Source organism: Eschrichtius robustus, chromosome 10 (genome assembly GCF_028021215.1).
Source record: "Eschrichtius robustus isolate mEscRob2 chromosome 10, mEscRob2.pri, whole genome shotgun sequence".
Taxonomy (NCBI): Eukaryota; Metazoa; Chordata; class Mammalia; order Artiodactyla; family Eschrichtiidae; genus Eschrichtius; species Eschrichtius robustus.
In genome coordinates this window covers 107760153-107780046 of record NC_090833.1, presented here as the reverse complement: position 1 = coordinate 107780046, position 19894 = coordinate 107760153, and positions in this window count along the sequence as shown.

The window sequence follows — 19894 nt, the reverse complement described above, 5'->3', positions numbered from 1 at the left end:
GTATTACTTCCAATATTCAATATCCAGTGTAATATTGAAGAGCTGGGTGAAACATTTCCATTCTTCCAGCATATGTGGACATTCTCGTGAGCTGGAGCCACGTAGAAGGTCACATCAGGGCAAGCATCAGGGGGACTGATCCTCTAGGGATTCAACACAGGGAAGGTCCCTGCTGAGATGCCTTCCCGGCCTGGGTCAGGCTGTACAGTGACTGACGTTGAAGAGGGGATGGAGGTATGCCAGAAGGGAACTGCTCTGAAGTAAACCAGAGAAAAGCTGAGCGCTCCTGTCTCCCTTCCACTAGACTGAAAGATTGAGGAAGAGGTAGAATCCTCCAATCTTAGACAAAGCACACACACAAAATCATGAAATCCTAACTATACAAGCTAATCTTGAGCAAACATGGACCTTCTTCCTAAAGGGACAATAAACAGAAAGATATTTAAGCCATCAAATATTTCATAACAAAAGGAACAAATGTCATCTTCTGAAATCCACAGTTATTATCAGAAACAGGGGCATTTAAAAGAAACTGTGTAATCTTTGTTCTCAGTTTCTTATATTTCATGTTTGTCCTGTGTGTCCAACTTTAGCACTTAATGCCCTCCACCACCATCAGAGCTGATTCCTCTTGCATGTTTGCCCTCTCTCGGTAATCCATGCGTTCATCTTTCACTGATTTCCCAGGAACCATTCCATAGTGGCTCAGCCCATAGTAGTAGTAGTAACTCTTTTTGTTCACATCAAAACAATAGAAACCTTTAACCAAAACATTTCCTCAAAATAGATCATCACAAATATGCACCTACTGGTGTGCTTATCCTATTTCAAAGGAGTAGATGCCATAAGGCTCCTTTTCAACAATGATTGCAAATAGAATTGATTCCCACCTTAACAGCTGATTATTTTCATTATGAAAAGCAATTAAATATTATTGTTGGAGATGAACAATGAAGCATATGAGACTTCAAACTAATCTGAGTTAGTTGAAGATCAACACCACCCCTTTCAGCTGGCATGATGTCTAAAACCCAGTAACGGAATAGATCACTGAAATAACAAACCAAGTCAGATACTTAAATTCACTGGAATCACCAAACAATTGGATCACCTTCAAGGTCATCTTTAAGCCAATACTCCCTAGGCAATCTGCAATCAGTGACGGATAAACATTAATAATTGTACATCCATTCCCTGTGCAGAGTCAGTTGAGGGCTACGTCAAGGTGGACCACATTTCTGATGGGCATGCAATACATCGGAAGAACATAAAAGACCAGAATTGGCAAGGGGCTAGCCCAGTAAGAAGAGAGAATGGGTGGAGTTGGCTGGGAGTGAGTAGGCAGTAAGGGTGAGACTAGTAACAAATGATGGATGTGTAAGTCTGCATGCTGTAGGATTCTCCCTACATAGAAAAGGCAAAACTATGGAGACAGGAAAAAGATCAGTAGTTGCCAGGGGTTGCGGGGGGAGGGAAGTATGAATACATGAAACACAGGGAATTCTTAGGGCAGTGAAACTATTCTGTATTATACTGTAACAGAATAGATACACGTTGTTATACACTCCTCAAAGCCCATAGGATGCACAACACCAGGAGTGAACCCTAACGTAAACTACACCCAAGTTGGTCCTTAGTTGTAACAAATAGACTAATGCAGAATGTTAATAATAGGGGAGACTGGGTAGTGGATGAGGAGGGGGTGTACAGGGACTCTCTGCTCCATTTTTCTGTAAACATAAAGCTGCTCTAAAAAAGTTAAATCTCTTATTTTGTTTTTAAATGGATAAGTACAAGAAAGACACCATAGGGATAATGGGAGAAAATGAAATAAGACCCTTACAGGTTAGCATCCAAGATGAGCTCAGACACAGGGGGCAGGTTTCAGGAATGTTGAGTAGTTAATAAAGAATAGAAGAGGCGGGAGTTGAAGACCCTGATCTGCACAGAAGGGCAGATAGAGCCTTCCTTCAGAGCACAGAGGGCTCCTCTCCAAAGTAGCTCCCTTCTACTTAAATTTCTTCATTATACAGAAGCTGAATTAGTCAGCCATGAGATCTAGTTAGTTGCTTGTATAATTCGCTTAAACGTGTTTGAAAACAGTGTCTAGTTTTACTGTGAATGTAAACCTTGTGTAACCGTAGTTTCTTAAGAAACGTGGAACATTATTCCTCATCTGATAGGGTCACAGATGCTTACCAACTGAGTAATAGCGATCCAAGTTTTTATTTCACTGGTCAAGGAGCTAAAGAAGAAGATACAGGTGAAGTTTTTAAAGTTCCAAAGTCTTAGCCTGTGGTGAATTTGAAAAAAAAAAAAAAAGGAGAAATCTGTTGCATTTCTATACACTAGTAACAAACTATCAGAACAGAAATGAAGAAAACAATCTCATTTACAACTGAATCAAAAAGAATAAAATATGTAGGAATTAGTTTAACCAAAGAGATGAAAGACTGTACTCTAAAAACTGTAAGACATTGATGAAAGAAATTGAAGATGACACAAATAAATGGGAATATAGACCATGCTCATAAGTTGGAAGAATTAATATTGTTAAAATAACCATAATCCCCAAGGCAATCTACAGATTCAATGCAATTCCTATCAAAACACCAATGGCATTTTTCACAAAACTACAACAAGTAATTCTAAAATTTGCATGGAACCCCAAATGACCCCAAATAGCCAAAACAATCTTGAGAAAGAAGAACAAAGCTGGAGGTATCACGCTCCTGATTTCAAACTATAATACAAATCTTCAGTCACCAAACAGTATGTTACTGGCACAAAACCAGATGCACAGATCAACGGAACACAATAGAGAACACAGAAATGAACCCACACTTATTAATCTTGGTAAAAGGGGCAAAAATATATGAGGAAAAGACAACTTCGTCAATAAATAGTGTTGGGAAAATTGGGCAGCTACATGTAAAAGAATAAAACTGGATTACTTTCTCACATCATATACCAAAATAAACTCAAAATGGAACAAAATATGTTACCATTTTAACAGCAAAGATTTTAGATGATCAGATTATTGATGGTCCTTTTTTGCTTCTATACTTGTTATTAATTTTATATAATGTGTCTATGTTACTTTTTAAATGAAGATAAATGACCACAACTAACATTAATTACTGTTTACGCTTAGCTATTTTCATCAAGTTTTTTAAGACATAATTGAATTTTAAATTGCTCTTCCCTCCGTTTCTGTTAACCACAGCTCTGGGAGGTCAGCTGTTTGGATGATGAAATCATAACCAGGGTACAACTAGTGAGAAAAAGAAAGGATATACAAATTGTAGGCAGAAAAACAAAGAAAAAGGTAAGCAGACATGTATAGCTAGCAGGAAAGATTTAAATGTTCATTTTGAATTGATGAAAAAAATAAAGAAGAAGAAAGAAAAACTCTTCTGTTTATTCTACATATGACAAAATTAACATCTCCAGAGAACTGAGCGGCAGGCAGGATTAGCAATGGGTCCACTGGGTCTTATCAGGAACTTTGAGAAATGGGAAGACAATTTCTGGTGTTCCATTTCTTTCAAATACAGATGTATTAACCTAAGTGAAGATTTCCCCAATAAATTGATATACAAACAAAAAAGAAAAGATTTAAATGTTCAATAAAATCAAAACCATTATAGTCCTTGGTTAAAATATCCGTAAGAAGCATATTAAAAATTATGGCTTTTGTAATGGAAAAAGGTAACTGACTGCTGTTAAAATTCCCCTAGCACTAAAGAAACGCTAAGCTTGTATCTAATAAAGTAGACACTAATTTAAATGATATTGCAGATTTAATGTCCTCCATTAAATTTCTCCCCATTCAGCAAGGAAAACATTTTCTTTCTGTCTCCTTTTGCAGTTATCAGCCACTGACCTTGCACCCCAGTCTGACTCCCTGATGAATTGTGACCCCAGGGCCTGGGGACAGGAGCTGGTTACTTTGAGTCACAGCTGTCTGAGCCGAAGATGTCAGTTTTGTTCTGTTTTGTTTCTTACTGAGAACGGGGTTATCGGAGAGGGGACTTTGAGTTAAATGGTGCTTACAATCCAACCCAAGGCAGCATAATATTGCACCTCTACTATTGGAGAGGATGCAGGCTAATAGCTTATTTGCCTTTAAACATTTTGTTTTCTTCAACAAGTTAATGTCACAAAAAAAAGGTGGAGGAGATTGCTTGGTATTAAAAGAGAATTTTAAAGCATAACAACCCAATGAAATGTGTGGACCCTAATTGGTTCAAACAAACCAAAGGTAGAAAGTATTTTGGGCACATTTGGGGAAAACTGACTAAAGGCTGAGTATTAAGCAATGTCAAAGAATTGTTATTAATTTTATTAGTTGTGATGATGGTATTGTGACTATGTAAGCAAATGTCTTTATTGTTTAGGGGTGAATGTCAAGGTATCCAAATTTTAAAAAATTAAGCAAAAATAGATAAAGCAAAAATGTTAATAATTATTGAATGTAAGTGAGGAATTTTTGAGGATTATTATAGCATTTTTTTCTACTTCTCATTATGCTTAAATTTTTTTTACTATAAGAAGTTTAAGCTTTGCAGCAGTAGGATCAATGTAAGGCTTGAGAATACATCGATAATATCAGAGAATCTTAGAACCATGAAAGATATTAGAGAACATTTATTCCAACACCCTCACTAAGAGATATGGAAATTGCTGCCTCAAATAGTTGGCAAGTTACCCAAGGCTACATAATTGGTTGGTGATGAAGCGAAAGAAGAAACCTTTGGTTTCTCACTCCCAAGTACCATTCTACAAGTACATCCTGATTCCTAGGTTCTGTCCTGCCCACACACGACATGTTACTAAGCCAACATGGCTGCCACTCCAGAGCCACCAACTCCACTTCTTCTGGGGCATCTGCTGTGGCCTCAGGCACAATCACCACAGTTGTCCCTGCTGCTGCTATAGAATCACAGTAGTTTCCGTAAGTAACACCATCGCTATGCCCCATCCCAGCTCAGATGCTGCCCCCACCAACCATTCAGCAATGAGACATTAGCACAGCCCCTTCTTCCTAACGGCACTCAAATTTCTTCTACTTCTCATTGCTTAGATTCTACCAGAGTGAAGTGAAGTTTCATTGTCATTTTTTTAAAAATTTTATTTATTTATTTTTGGTTGTGTTGGGTCTCCATTGCTGCACGCGGGCTTCCTCTAGTTGCAGTGAGCCGGGGCTACTCTTCCTTGCGGTGCACGGGCTTCTCACTGCAGTGGCTTCTCTTGTTGCAGAGCATGGGCTCTAGGTGCCTGGGCTTCAGGAGTTGTGCCTCGTGGGCTCTAGAGAGCAGGCTCAGTGGTTGTGGCGCACAGGCTCAGCTGCTCTGTGGCATGTGGGATCTTCCCGGACCAGGGCTCGAACCCATGTCCCCTGCATTGGCAGGCGGATTCTTAACCACTGCGCCACCAGGGAAGCCCTTCATTGTCATTTTTAACAAAGCAGATTTCCTCCAAAAATGCTTTACTCCCAAGAGATACATTAATTGAGCTATACTGGCATTTCTCTAATGTAGTAATTCTGCTTTTTCTTTTAATTTATAAATGTCTGAGGTATGTTAACAATGAATAGAAGAAATGACATGAATTAGATGTGTGTTCTTTATTTTAGCAGGAAGGCCCTGCAAGCATTTAGGCAGGTTATAAAATTACAAAATGCCTAAACTTATAAAACAAAATTGGTTGCACAGTTGATATTTATAGAGTTGAAAGTTGTAAATTCAATTCTCATTTCTCATTCTAGAGTCACAGTATGAATATCCGTCCTTCCTTCCTTCCTTTTCTAATGCATTCATTTTTATAATGAAAGTTACCGAAGGTGGAATTGTTGAAAAATGCAAAATACTGCACTCAGAGAGAAAGAGAAATACTAAAACATTACTTTTATTATGACTTTTCTTTACCACAAAACTTTCATGAGCCTATGTAGTCTTTTGGTAAGGAAGTTTAGTTTCCTTATCTCAATTAGGGATTAGTTTCAGCAATGGGATTTTCCCTGCTTTCTAGTTCATTTAGTGCCTGTCCACAGGCCTGTGACACCCAACAGGCAGCATATAATATAGGAAAGAGTAAATCACTCCTAGGCTCAGCATCCATTGACAATGCTCAGTAGTCCTACTTTAGATGGCTCTCTCAGACAGTGGTTCTGAACCTCATCTTCCTGCTCTTTCCTGCTTTAACTGGCCTCTTAGGGCTTCCCTCCTCAAGTGTCAGAACTTGCACAAGCGTCCAAACTTCCTCCCATCTCTCCTGAAGTTTTCCTGGTCCTAAACCCTCCTGAACAACTCTGTCCTATTGCTTCTTGTACTAGAACATAACAGTAATATCTTGTGATTGAAAACAAACCCCCAAAATTCTAGAACTGAAAAGTATAATAATCGAAAGTAAGAATTTAATTATTTTGGAACTTAAGCACCGTTTTGCTATTATTTTAGTAGTTACTCTAGAAATTTACTAATTTAACTAAATATGTTTTACAACAAGTTACACACAATTGAAAAAAGAGAATTAGTAAGTAACATATAGGTCAAAAATTATATCAAGAAAAAAGCATAGAGTGATAAAATGATGAAATTTAAAAAAGAGCAGATAAGTGATGTGGGAAATTCAGTAACAAATTCTAATATATAGTTGATTAAAGTCCCAGAAGGAGAAAAAGAAAAATTGAAAGAGTAATGACTAAGAATTTTTCCAGACCAATGATAGAGATCAATCTACAGATTTAAGAAGCCCAATAAGGGGCTTCCCTGGTGGTTAAGAATCCGCCTGCCAATGCAGGGGACACGGGTTCGAGCCCTGGTCCAGGAAGATCCCACATGCCGCGGAGTAACTAAGCCCGTGCACCACAACTACTGAGCCCCCATGCCACAACTACTGAAGCTCGCCCGCCTAGAGCCCGTGCTCCACCACAAGAGAAGCAACTGCAATAAGAAGCCTGTGCACCGCAACGCAGAGTAGCCCCTGCCTGCCACAACTAGAGAAAGCCCGTGCACAGCAACAAAGACCCAATGCAGCCAAAAATAAATAAAGAAAATAAATAAATTTTTTAAAAAAAGAAGCCCAATAAGTTCCAAGTGGAATAAATAAAAAAGAAACTGAAACTTAGATGCATCATAGTAAAATTGCAGAAAACTAAAGATAAAGAGAAAATCTTAAAAGCAGTCAGAGTTAAAACAACAGACTACCTTCAAAAGAATGACAGGATATAGTCTACCTCACAGGAATCAGAACACAGTAGAACAAAAAAACCTTCAAAATACCGAAAGAAAATAACTGCCAACCTAGAATTCAACTTCAGTTCCTCCAAGGACCAAGTTGAACTAAAGATATTTTCAGGTAAACAAAAATGAGGTAATTTGCCCCCAAAAGATTATAGTAAAAGATATCCTAAAGGTCTTAAGGCAGAAAAAAAGTAATCCCACATGGAAGGCTCAAGATGCAGAAAACAAGGAAGAACAACAAAACTGATAAATATAAAGGTAAACCAAAATGAGCATCGATGTTATCACAACAGTGATAACGCCTTGTTTGGATATTATATCTATGATTGAATTAAATGGGAACAATACCATAAAAGTCAAGAGAGGATTAAAAGAAAGCCAAGTGTTCTTAGGTCCTTTATTGTTTCAGAGAAGGGTAAAATGATGGATTAAAATTAGACTTTGGTAGTTCAAGTGCACATACTGAATTTCTAGGGTAAGTACTAAAATAAGAGTTAAAAAGTGCATAAATTCCAAACTAAGAGAAGAAATAAATGGAATAATATAGTGAAGCCAAAAATCAAGAAAAAGAAACATACAACCAGTAGGGTAAATGGAAAGTACACACTAAGATCTTTTGAAGGATTACCAACCTGAGTGCGTCATTTAAAGTCTGGGATATCAGTATAAGTTTTTATGACTCATTTTTCGTTGTCATCACCTGCGATTATGGAAGAGAAAGAACGAAAACCACCCAGGTTTCTCAACACTTGAACTTAAGGAGTTCTAATGTGTTAAACCAATGTGACCTCAAACAAGTCCCAGTTACAGGGCAGGACAGTGAGGTCCCTGAAATACAATTTCAGTGAGAAAAGTGGAGTGCAAGCTCAAGAGGAGAATTCAGGATAAGAACGGAAGGTTCCATATGAAAGGATTGGTTTCTTCAGTGGGGCTGATCCTGGGAGCTCCTCCAAAGCAAACACGCTGTCATAGTGCTTCTAACCTTGGAAAAATAGCTGAGCATCAGCTAGACAAAAGCCCAAATAGGAACATCCTGGTATGAACCTGGCACTCATCTGCCCTCAGAGAACTTTAACAACCCATGTATTAATTACTTGTTGCTGGTTAACAGATTACTCCCAAAATTAGTGTCTGAAAACAACAAACATTTATTATCTCTTGGTATCTCTGATGGAATTAGGAGGTAGGGCGTTTGAGAGGTAATTAGATTTAGATGAGGTCACGAGGGCAGAGGCCCCATGATGGGATTAGTGTCCCTTTAAGAAGAGGAAGAGGGACCAGAGCTCTCCATCTCTCCACCACATGATGACATAGGAACTAGGAGGCTGTGTGCAAACCAAGAAGAGGGGTCTCCCCAGATACTGAATCTGCTGGCACCTTGATCTTGGACTTCCCAGCCTCCAGAACTGTGAGAAATAAATGTCTGTTTAAGCCACACGGTCCAGGGTATTTTGTTATAGAAGCCCAAGCACACTAAGATGCATAGATTAACTCATTTAATCCTCACAATGACTCAGTGAAAATGTGTTATTACTATACATTGCACCATGGAGGAAAAAGAGGTACAGAGAGGCTAAACAACTTGTCCAAGATCATAAAGCTAGTAAATGGCAGAGTTGGCATTCAAACCCAGGAAGTCTGGTCACAGAGCCCATGATTTCATCCATTCATTCCACTGAGTGGACATCGGTATGAGCACACTGAGTGGACACCAGTGTCCTTCCTCCCTTAAGACTGTGTAAGTCCTTAGGGTTTTGGAAAATTTGTAGTGGGGAATGTAGGCAGATTTATCTGATTTCTTTCCAATATGGCAGGTGGGGTTTTGAGCAAGTGTTAACCTGAAAAATAAAGAAATATGACTACATCTGTTGCTGTAAAGGCAAAGAGTTATGAAGTGACTTGCTCTAGTTTGCAAGCTGACTCTGGGGTGTTTATCTTCTTCAGATTGAGCTGCAAATCCCTCTGCTATTGGGTAACTGTGGTATGTTTCAGGGAGCAGAGAGGTTGAAAATCCCAGGAAAGGCATCTATGGTTCTGACTGAACTCCACAAAGATTAGCTCAAAGAAAGTCCTCAGAAGACAGCCCACTTTCCGCAATGGCTTTTGATTCATCCCTTTCCCATATTCATCCTGAAAGTATGTAATAGACTAGCCTCGTCTTACATTGACAGCCTGCCATAAAAATGAGTTGGGATAAATTGACTTGAGTTGGACATAATAAAAAAGCAAAGGGGATTTTTTCACTTGTACCTCTGAATTTTTTCCTCTTCAATAACCCCACACCTGAAGTCATGGTTCATCTGTCAGCAGCCATCACTGTGTCTCCCCACAAGTACAAGCTGTTTGCAGCACAGCATGGGGATAAGCTTTCTCACAAACTGGGATTGGAACCTATTTGCGTTTCTTCCTACAAATATGAAAATTCCAAAATGTCTTTGATTAGTTTTGCTTGTACCTTTGAAATAGAGTCCACTTACTTTTCCAGCTCACTTAGTTCCATGTAGTGGAGGAGATTCTTAGTGGGTACACGCTGCACCCAGGTTTTGCACCCAGTAAATATTTGTTGGGTGATACAGTGAAGGAAACCCTCCTCTAGATGCTTCACATAAACCTAAGTGTTCATTGGCCTAAAAGGAGAATGACTATTTCCATTTGAACTTGGCCTGGCATCAACACTTTCGGCTTCTCTGGTTTTGATACCACTGCTCCCTCTGCCAATTTCTCATAATTCATCTGGAAGCCTGGGACAACTCAAAATGCCTTGATAGCCAAAGAAACTCCAGAGCGTGAGAGAGTAATTCTGTGAGCACCGGTCAGCAACATCCAGGGACTTGAGGCCAGTTTAGATTGAAGCAAATGTTCCTTTTGGAATCTCTGAGTACAGAGGGGAAAAAAATTGCCATGGGTAGGTTTCGTTTTGGTGATTCTTTTGCTACAGTGTAAAGTAGAAGCTGTGACATCTGAAAGGGAGTAAGCAAAACTGGGAAGTGAAAAAGCAGAGCCAGTCTGCAGTGGCAGCAGATAAAGCTTATATCTGCATGTGATTCAAAACACTAAGAACAGAGCCTGCCCAAGTAGCTGTCATGTAACAAATGTATCCATGAGTCAATGCCTCAGCCATTCCCTCTGCCAAACCCTCTCACTTTCCCAAACTCGCTTTGATTGCTAGATGCGAATTACCACTGGTTTCCTTATAACTTTCTCAGGTTGACACAGCAAACAGATTTGGTTGCTGCCAGCGCCTGTCTGAGTTGCCATTCGGCAGTGGTGGGATTCCTGGTTCAATACTTAACTGGAGGCTTAAGTGGTTTTTGGTGTTGGTGCTACTTGCCATTTTATTTGCAGAACTTTCTTAGGTGGAAGGACAAAAAGCCTTCCTGGTATACAGTATGTTCCTAGTAAATGTTTGCAGAATTTCCTGGACCTCCACTTCCTAGTCATTGATATAAGGCTATCTCTAACATTCATTTTAGCAGTAAAAAGCTATGGGTGTTGTCAAGATCCAGGCATATTTGATATTAAAAATGCATTTATCTGTTCCATTGAATTTCTCTTTAATACTTATTATAACGTGTTAATGCAGTTGTTTACATGTCTACCTCCTTCTCCTGTCCGTGAAGCCCCGAGGGCAGGTATAGCTGTTATTCATCTTCACACTCCTAGCTTCGGGCACAGTGCCTTTCCATACTAGGTATTCAATAAAAGTCTGTGGAAAAGCCATCTTTAGAAACTACACCTCTCAATTATGAGTCCCATGTCAAATATTTTAAATGATATATAAAAGGCGGAGGGATAAATTGGGAGATTGGGATTGACACATACACACTACTATACATATAAGATAGATAACAAATAAGGATGTACTGTATAGCACAGGGAACTCTACTCAACACTCTGTAATGACCTATATGGGAAAAGTATCTAAAAAAGAGTGGATATATGTATATGTATAACTGATTCACTTTGCTGTACAGCAGACACTAAAACAACATTGTAAATCAACTATACTCCAATAAAAATTTTAAAATAAAAAAAAAAATTCAAATAGAAGGAAACCTTTTCAACCTCTTTATCCCCCCCCCGCCCCCACTAGTATGAGAATGGGAAAACTACCCTGTTTTTGTGCTCATTATTGGAAAATACTCCTTAGGCTACCACCTTCACGTAGGGTTCTAAGCCAGACGTTCCAAAATATCATTGGATAGTTTGAAATATAGAATGACTCTAAAATTGCTCCTATCCTCACCAAAGGTGGACAGCCAGCCTGCCCTTGAGGCAAAAGCCTAGGGGAAAGCCAGGCCCTTTTCCACTGGGGACCAGTTCCTTATCTTCAGAAGTCACACAGGTCAGTTCCTAGAGACTTTCTGGGAAGTACAGGCCAGAGGTGCCCTGAAAACTCCTAAGACTATCCTCCTCCCAAACTCTTCAGGCTAGAGGAACATCTGCCAGAGAAGCACGTGTCTCCAGGCAGGCCTAATACCAACCATGCCATAAAACAGGGATCAGCAAAATTTCTCTGCAAAGGATCAAATTTTAAGTATTTTAGGCTTTGCAGGTCACCTACATATCAGTTGCATATTCTTCTCTGTATGCTTGTTTTCACAAACCTTAAAAATATAAAAACATTCTTAGCTGAAGGACATCTACAAAAAATAATTTAAGGAGCCAGATGTGGCTCATGGGTCATAGTTTACCAACCCTGCAAAACGCCAAATGGATGTGCTGGATGTTAGCATTATTCTTTTTCTTTGTTGATACCTCCAAACCAACAATAAGTTCATTTTATTTTGGACCTTTTTTTTATTTAAATGTGTTAAGGATTTAGGTTCTGAAAACCTAGGTTTCTATCTCTAAGACACTGTGTGATTGGGCCAGCTCATATGACTTCTTAAGCTTCAGTTACCTCATCTTAAAAATATGAGTAATAAATGAGTATCTTATAGGGCCGTTCAAATACCCCAGTGACAAACCGTACGTCAAAGTTCTTTGTAAACTATAAACTTTATTTAAATTTTAGCTATTATTACTCTTAATGTTATTGAACTCTTAGGAAATAGAATCACTCTGATGACATTATGCTTTAGTTTGTATATATATAGTTCCAATGATAGAGTGTGGGAAAAATCCCAAAGAAATATTTGGTTTGAATCATAAATTATTCGAAAGCTTCGAACTTTTCTTAGAAGCTGTTATTTGGTTTATGTGGGAAATTACTTGCATGGAAAAGAAATTGTGGTTTTTTAACCTTCCACACTCAAAGTAGAAAAACCACAAAAGAAAAAATATATTTTTTTTCCAAAAACTATTTGTAGAGATTTGTTTTCAAATGCCAAAGCTTCTATCCTCCTGAAGTTAAAATGAGTGAAGACTCATTTCTTTAGAAAAAGAGAAATTCAAAATTTTGCTGCAAGTTAATATAATACATTTGGTAAGGAGAAAAAGCACATTCAAGTAAATGCTGTTGGCTGATTGTGACCACAATGCTACCTTGTCTAATACATTCAGGAATTGAAGAGCTTTTAAATGTCACCAAACTTGGCAACAAACAAACAAAAAATGAAATTATATTCCACCCGTGAGCCTCTTAAGGTATTTCTCCCTCCTCAAAAGTTATTGAAGAACATCAACAAATTGTGGTAAATGTTGATAGCAAATAGTGTGTCCATTTCCAAAATGTGTATAATAAATTATCTCTAATGCCTCAGTCTTTCCTTTTAACCCTTAGCATTTGACATCAGATGATGCTTTTTTTAAAAAGCCTGAAATTTTTAATATTTTATTCTCCCAGCTCTTTATTTTCCCCTGGCTCCTCTTCCTTACTGCACCCTGAAAACATGAGTATTTGCCAACATTTTATGATTGACGCAATTGTCTCCTCAGCTCCATCCTCCAGAAAACAAAATCACTCATACTTATAAATAGTTGTCTAATGCACCTATTCCCGTTAGATTTTAAGCTCCATGAGAACAGGAACTTTGTTTTCCTTCCTGCTAAATCCCCATGTAAGAAAAAAGGAAGGTGGCTCACAGTAGCAACACCCAGTGTTTTAATCACCACTATTACCCAGCATTCTCTGTAGAACTGTATTCTGCCACATAGCTCACTAGCAACCTCAAACTCATCATATTCAAGCCACACTTATCACACTTATCAGCCACCTCATAAATCTTCTCCTCCTGACTTCCTTCATAAATGTCACCAGCTATTTTCTCAGTCACTTAGAGGTATTTCCTTTTCTCAAACAGCAATTTAATTTCTAAGTTATTGTCAATTCCATCTTTTGAATGGGGGGAGCTTCTAATATGGGTAGGGAGACCAAATAGTGCCACATATACACTAGGACAATGTTGAGAGTAGAAAGGAGTGCTAACTAGATGGACCGTCAGGATGACAGCATAAACGTGGGCTGTCCTGAGAAAATGAAGCATGTGATCACCTTAGCTATGGACGAAGAACTATACTAGAAATCATACATAATACAAAGGTGTATACAATACAAATAGTTCCTGCCTCACAGAATATAAGCCTTATTACAGGAAATAAACACAAGTAACTCTGAAATTAAGTACAAAGTGATAACTACCAAAATTCTGGAAGTTTAAGAGCAAGATTAATTTTGGCTGGGTTTATTAGGGCAAGGGTCATAGAAGATGTAACTTTTGAGTTTTGAAATACAGAGCTGATTTGCACATGTAGATATGGCAGCAAATAAGGCTGAATGAACACTGAGAACAAAACTTTGTGATTGGCAAGTAATTCAACGCAGCTGGTGAGAAAAGGGCAAGAGTGAGAATTAGGGCAGGGAAAACATATTGTAGATTTCTAGTCAAACTGGCACTGTGAGTTTCAGCTTTTATTTGCCCTTCCTCTTCCCCACTCCTATAAACAGCAACAATATACAAAACATTAAACATTTTAAAAGGCTAAAAATATAAAGCCATACTCTAAGAGAGATATCTTTATGGATCTAAAAAACAGATATGGTCAAAGTAGTAAGTAAGCTTTAAACAGGTTTGTTGAACCCAGATTTTAGAGACAGAGAAAGGCAAAGCTTTTATTACTCTAAAGGATAAGGAACAAAATGCACCAGAGCCAAGTTTACCACTTGAGATTTTTTTGTTTTGTTTTGCTGTTTGTGTGTGTTTGTTTTTTATGGGGTTTTCTTCAGAAATTAGCAAGGGATTCCAAAGTCTATATGGAAGTGTGAAGGGGCCAAATGTAGTTAACACAATAATGAAAGACAAGATTAGAGAACTTTCACTATCAAAGTTACTGGAAAGATGCAGGAATTAACCAGTTTGATATAGTGCAATGATAAACAAATAGACCAGTAAAACAGAATAAGACCAGATGCTAGCCTTACATACTCAATTTATTTAAGACCAAAATGACACTACAGAGTAGTAGAGAAAGGATGATCTTTTCAATGAATGATTCTGGGACATTGAAAATTAAAAAAATAATTTAGGTCACATGAAAAATAATTCACCTTGATCACCAAACACAAAACCTATTCCAGGTGGATTAAAGATCCAAATTTGAAAGGCAGATAATATAGCTTCAAAAGATAAGATGAGATAATATTTCCACAGCCTTGGGGTATAAAATGTATGAAACATAAAGGAAAAGATGGATACATCTGTTACATTAAAAAAGAAACCTCTGTCCATCAAATGACACCATTAAGAAAGTGAAAAGACAAGCCATACCTCAGGAGAAGCGATCTGCAATACATATAACTGCTAAAACACAGGTATTCAGAATATATAAAGAACTCCCACAAATCAATAAGGAAAATACAACCCATTAGAAAAATGGATGAGACTTCCAAAATTAGGATATTCCAAATAATTAAAAAGCATTTTTAAAGATGTTCAACCTCATTATGCACTAATTAAATGCAAATTAAACTTGCTGTCAGAGACAATACACATCCACTAGAACGACTAAAATGATAAAGATATTTGAGGAGGTGAAGGAACTAGAATTCTCATATTCTGACCTATGAGAATAAATTAGTATGAGCTACTTTTGAAAATCATTTGGCATTTATCCACTAAAGCTTAATATACATGTATGCTAAGATTCAGCAATTTCACTCCTAGGTATATACTCAACAAAATGTGTACATAGGTGTGCCAAGAGACTTATGCAAAAATGTTGACAGTAACTTTTTCGTTACAGTAATCCTTGCATCCATAAACAGTAGAACTGATAAATAATTTGTAGCATATTCATACAAGGGATTATTCTAGAGATGTGCTAGATATGGTAGCCACTAGCCACATGTGGCTATTTAAATTTAATTATTTAAAATTAAATAAAATTTTAAAATTCGACTACTCAGTCACACTAACCACATTTCAAGTGTTCAGTAGCCATGTGTGGCTAGTGGCTACCAAATTGGACAGCACAGAATATAAAAAAGTTTCTATCATTACAGAGGTTTATTGGAGAGCAAAATATATATAATATATCCATATATTATATATATATGCTTGGGACTCCAATCATATAAATATAAAAAAAAAATAGGGAAAGTAACCTCTGGTCTTAGAAGTTAGTATAGTTGTTAACTTTGGGAAGGATGGAGATAATACTAATTGGGAGTGAGCATGAAAGGTCCTACTGGGATTCTAGTAAGAATGTATTTCTTAATCAGGATGTTTACTTTGTGAATATCTAGCTAGCTGTACACTAACGATTCTACTGGGTTTTTTTCACATGTTATCCCTCAATAAAAATTTTATTTAAAAAATAAAACCTCATAAGAAAAGAAAATTCGATAACTCAATAGAAATTTCAGAAAGAGACCTGAACAAACACTGCACAAAAAAGATAGTCGACCAATAAACATATGAAAAGTTTCTCAAATTCATTAGTAATCAGGAAAACGCAAACTAAAGCCACAATAAGCTATTTCTACATACACACCAAAATGGTTAAAATTAAGAAGACTGACAACAGAGACTCTTGTACCTCTGTTAGGAGTGTAACTGGTACAAGTACTGTGGAAAAGTATGTGTCAATATCTACTAAAGTAGAACTTCTAGAATTTACACTTTGCCCTATGATCCCGTGATTCCATTTCTAGGAAATATACCCAATGGAAATTCTGGCCCATGTGCACCAAGAATCTTTACACAAAGTTCAAAACAACATCATCCATAATAGCTAAACAGTGGACAAAGAAAGGATAAATAAATATTGGCTTATTTATATACTGACATACTATAAAACAGCATCAATAAATGATCTACATGATTTATACGAAAAGCATGATTGAATCCCACAAACGTAATCTTGAACTAAAGAAGCTAGATATGATTGAATATGTACTGTATGATCTACATAAAATTCAAAAATAGACATAAGTATAAAGTTAGACATCAAGATAGTGGTTACCTTTAGGGAAGAAGATAATTGCCTATGAAAGAGGCTTCTAGGGAATTGGGACTGTTTTTGTTTAAAACCTGGGTCACTGTGATAATCCATCAAGTTGCACATTTACAATTGGTGCATTTTTCTGCATATGTGTTTTATTTCAATTTTAAAAGTTTAAACAAAGAATAATAGATAAGAATTGTCCGGAAATGATTACATGACTCTTCACTTTGAAAACACACAATAGTACCCAACAGATAGAAACAAATTCACATTTTTATGAAACTGCAGAATATAAAAGGTAAAAATAAAAACTACTAGAGAGATAAAAGATTACAAACAAATGCCAGTTAAACTGATAGCAAAATTATCAGCAGCAAAAATGAATAACAGCATAAAAAGGATTAATCTTCTAAATACTAAAGAGAAAATAAATGTTGACTTAGAATTTTATCACCAATGAAACTATCTTTCAAGAGTAAATATGAAATAAAAATATATAGTTTTATATACACAGATATACACACATGAAGAAAGTTTTATATCATTATAAAACTTCTGTGAAAGAACTATTAGAGATTATATTTTAACAAGAATTTAAAAATCTATAGAAGAGGGACTTCTTTGGTGGCACAGTGGTTAAGAATCTGTCTGCCAATGCAGGGGACACGGGTTCAAGCCCAGGTCTGGGAAGATCTCACATGCCACGGAGCAACTAAGCCTGTGAGCCACAACTACTGAGCCCATGTGCCACAACTACTGAAGCCCGCATGCCTAGAGCCCATCTCTGCAACAAGAGAAGCCACCGCAACAAGAAGCCCACGCACCGCAACGAAGACCACACTGCAGCCAAAAATAAATAAATAAAATTTTAAAAAATCTATAGAAGAGATTTTTGTCTCCTTTGATCATTGATATTTTTCAACTGCCTGAAATAATGCATGGTACAGAGGAAATTCTCAATAAATATTTACTGAATGAGGAAGAAAAGTGAACAGGAAAAAAAATAGATAACGGTGAACAAAGTGAGGAAAAAATAGGAAATATGCTGGTAAGTTCAATTATAATATTGTTAATTTTTATTTGTAAAAGGTGGAATTAAATTCTAATTGGCAAGAATGCAGAATTGGGAAGTGTAGTTCAATGGGTAATTAAAGCATGGAAAATGGTTAGTTTTAGGAGAGGAAGAGAAACACAGCATAACTCTAGCTTTTGCTTGAAAAACATGTATTTAATTACAAATAACAAAAATTTGATAGTAACTACCAGCAGAATAGGAAAAAATATACCAAAAAAATTCAAAAAAAATTAAATGAAGGAAAGAATAAAGAATAACTTTATTAATGCAATGGATAGAGGGAAAATCGGGGAGGAAACAGAGAGAGGTGATGATAGTCAGAAAGCAAAATGATATGATGGAAATAAATCCAATTTTGAAAACAGATAAAATAATCCAAACAATCTATAATCATAATGCATGTGAACAGATGAAACTTACCTATTAAAATACAGAACTGTCAAATTATATTTAGAAAAAAAGTAAAGAATTATAGCATCTACACAGAAGTACCTGTACAGAATAGTCCAATAACGAAATGACTCAAAAAGCTGAAAATAAAGGTCTTGAAAAACATAAACCAGAAATAAGCCGCCTAAAACAAACCTGGTGTTATAATATTAATATCAGACCAAATAAAATTTCAGGTAAAGATCCTTAATAGGAAAAATAAAGGGATATTACATTATGATGTGGCAGGGAATTTTTCTTGCTCTACCCCTCAATACTATGAATATTATGGAATGAATAATCATGAATTGGATGAACCTGGCTACAATATCAACATACACAGTGTAACAACTGTCAGAATTATAAGGAGACAATGTTATATCCATAATCATAGTGGAAGACATTAAGTCACTTACATCAGAAACTTTTAGACCAAGTAGACCTAAAATTAGTAAGGGTAAGCAGAATTTTCATAACAAAATTAATGTGTTTGGGATTCCTGTGCCCAAGAAATAGAGAATATACATGCTTTTCAAGCACATATGAAACCTTTCAAAGCTGATCATATGCTAAGTTACAAAGTAAGTCTGAGGAATTTCAAAGATTCAGTATCATATAGATTTATTTTCCTAGGCATCATGTAATCAAATTATGTATCAACATTAAAACAATAGCTTAAAATTTTGATACAAAGAAAAATCACACTCCTAATTAATTCACAGATAAGAAAAAAAAAAAGTATTGGAACGTGTGAAATGTTTCAAACTAGATGACTATGAAATCACTACATAACAAGTCAAACCTTGTGGGATTGTTAAGTGGAATTGAGAGGTAAATTTCTTGCTGTAATGGTGTTTGGTTTGAAAAGAAACTAATAAAATGTCCAATTTGTGTATGTCCAATGTGACAGAAAAAATAACATCAGAAAAAAACCAAACGAAGTAGAAAAAGAAAAAGGAAAGGAAAGAGCAGAAATTATTGGAACAGTAAGCACAGTAACATGTGTTATGATCCCAAAGCAATTAAATTTGAAATCAACAATATAAAGATAAGTTTCTTTAAAGAGACAAAACCAATACTAATGGAAACTAAAAGCGTGATGTTTAAAAACTGAGTTAAAACTATGAAACTTTTAGGAAAAAAACCATAGGAAAGCATCTCTGGGCTAGGCAGAGTTCTCAGACTTGATGACAAAAACACAAGCTGTGAAAGGGAAAATTGACATATCGGATTTTATCATTAAGAAGAAATTTTGCTTTTGTTAAAAAGTAAAGCTAAAGACTGAGGAAATTCGAAATGGATCAAAGACATAAGACCTGAAACCATAAAACTCCTAGAAGAAAACATAAGGAAGAAGTTCCTGGACATTGGTCTTGGCAATGATATTTTGGATATGACACCAAAAGCACAAACCACAAAAATCAAAAAGTGGGATTACACCAAATTTAAATGCTTCTGTACTGCAAAAGAAACAGTCAACAAAATTAAAAGGCATCCTATGAAATGGGAGAAAAAAATTGCAAATCATGTATTGAATAAAGGGTTAATAATCAAAATTTATAAAGAATCCATACAACTCAATAACAACAAAAAAAATCTGATTGTAAAATCGGCAGAAGAACTAAACAGGCATTTTTTTTCCAAAGAAAACATCCAAATGGACAATAGGTGCATGAAAAGATGCTCAACATCACTAATTACCAGGGAAATGCAAATTAAAACCACAGTGATACATCACTAACACACCTACCAGGAT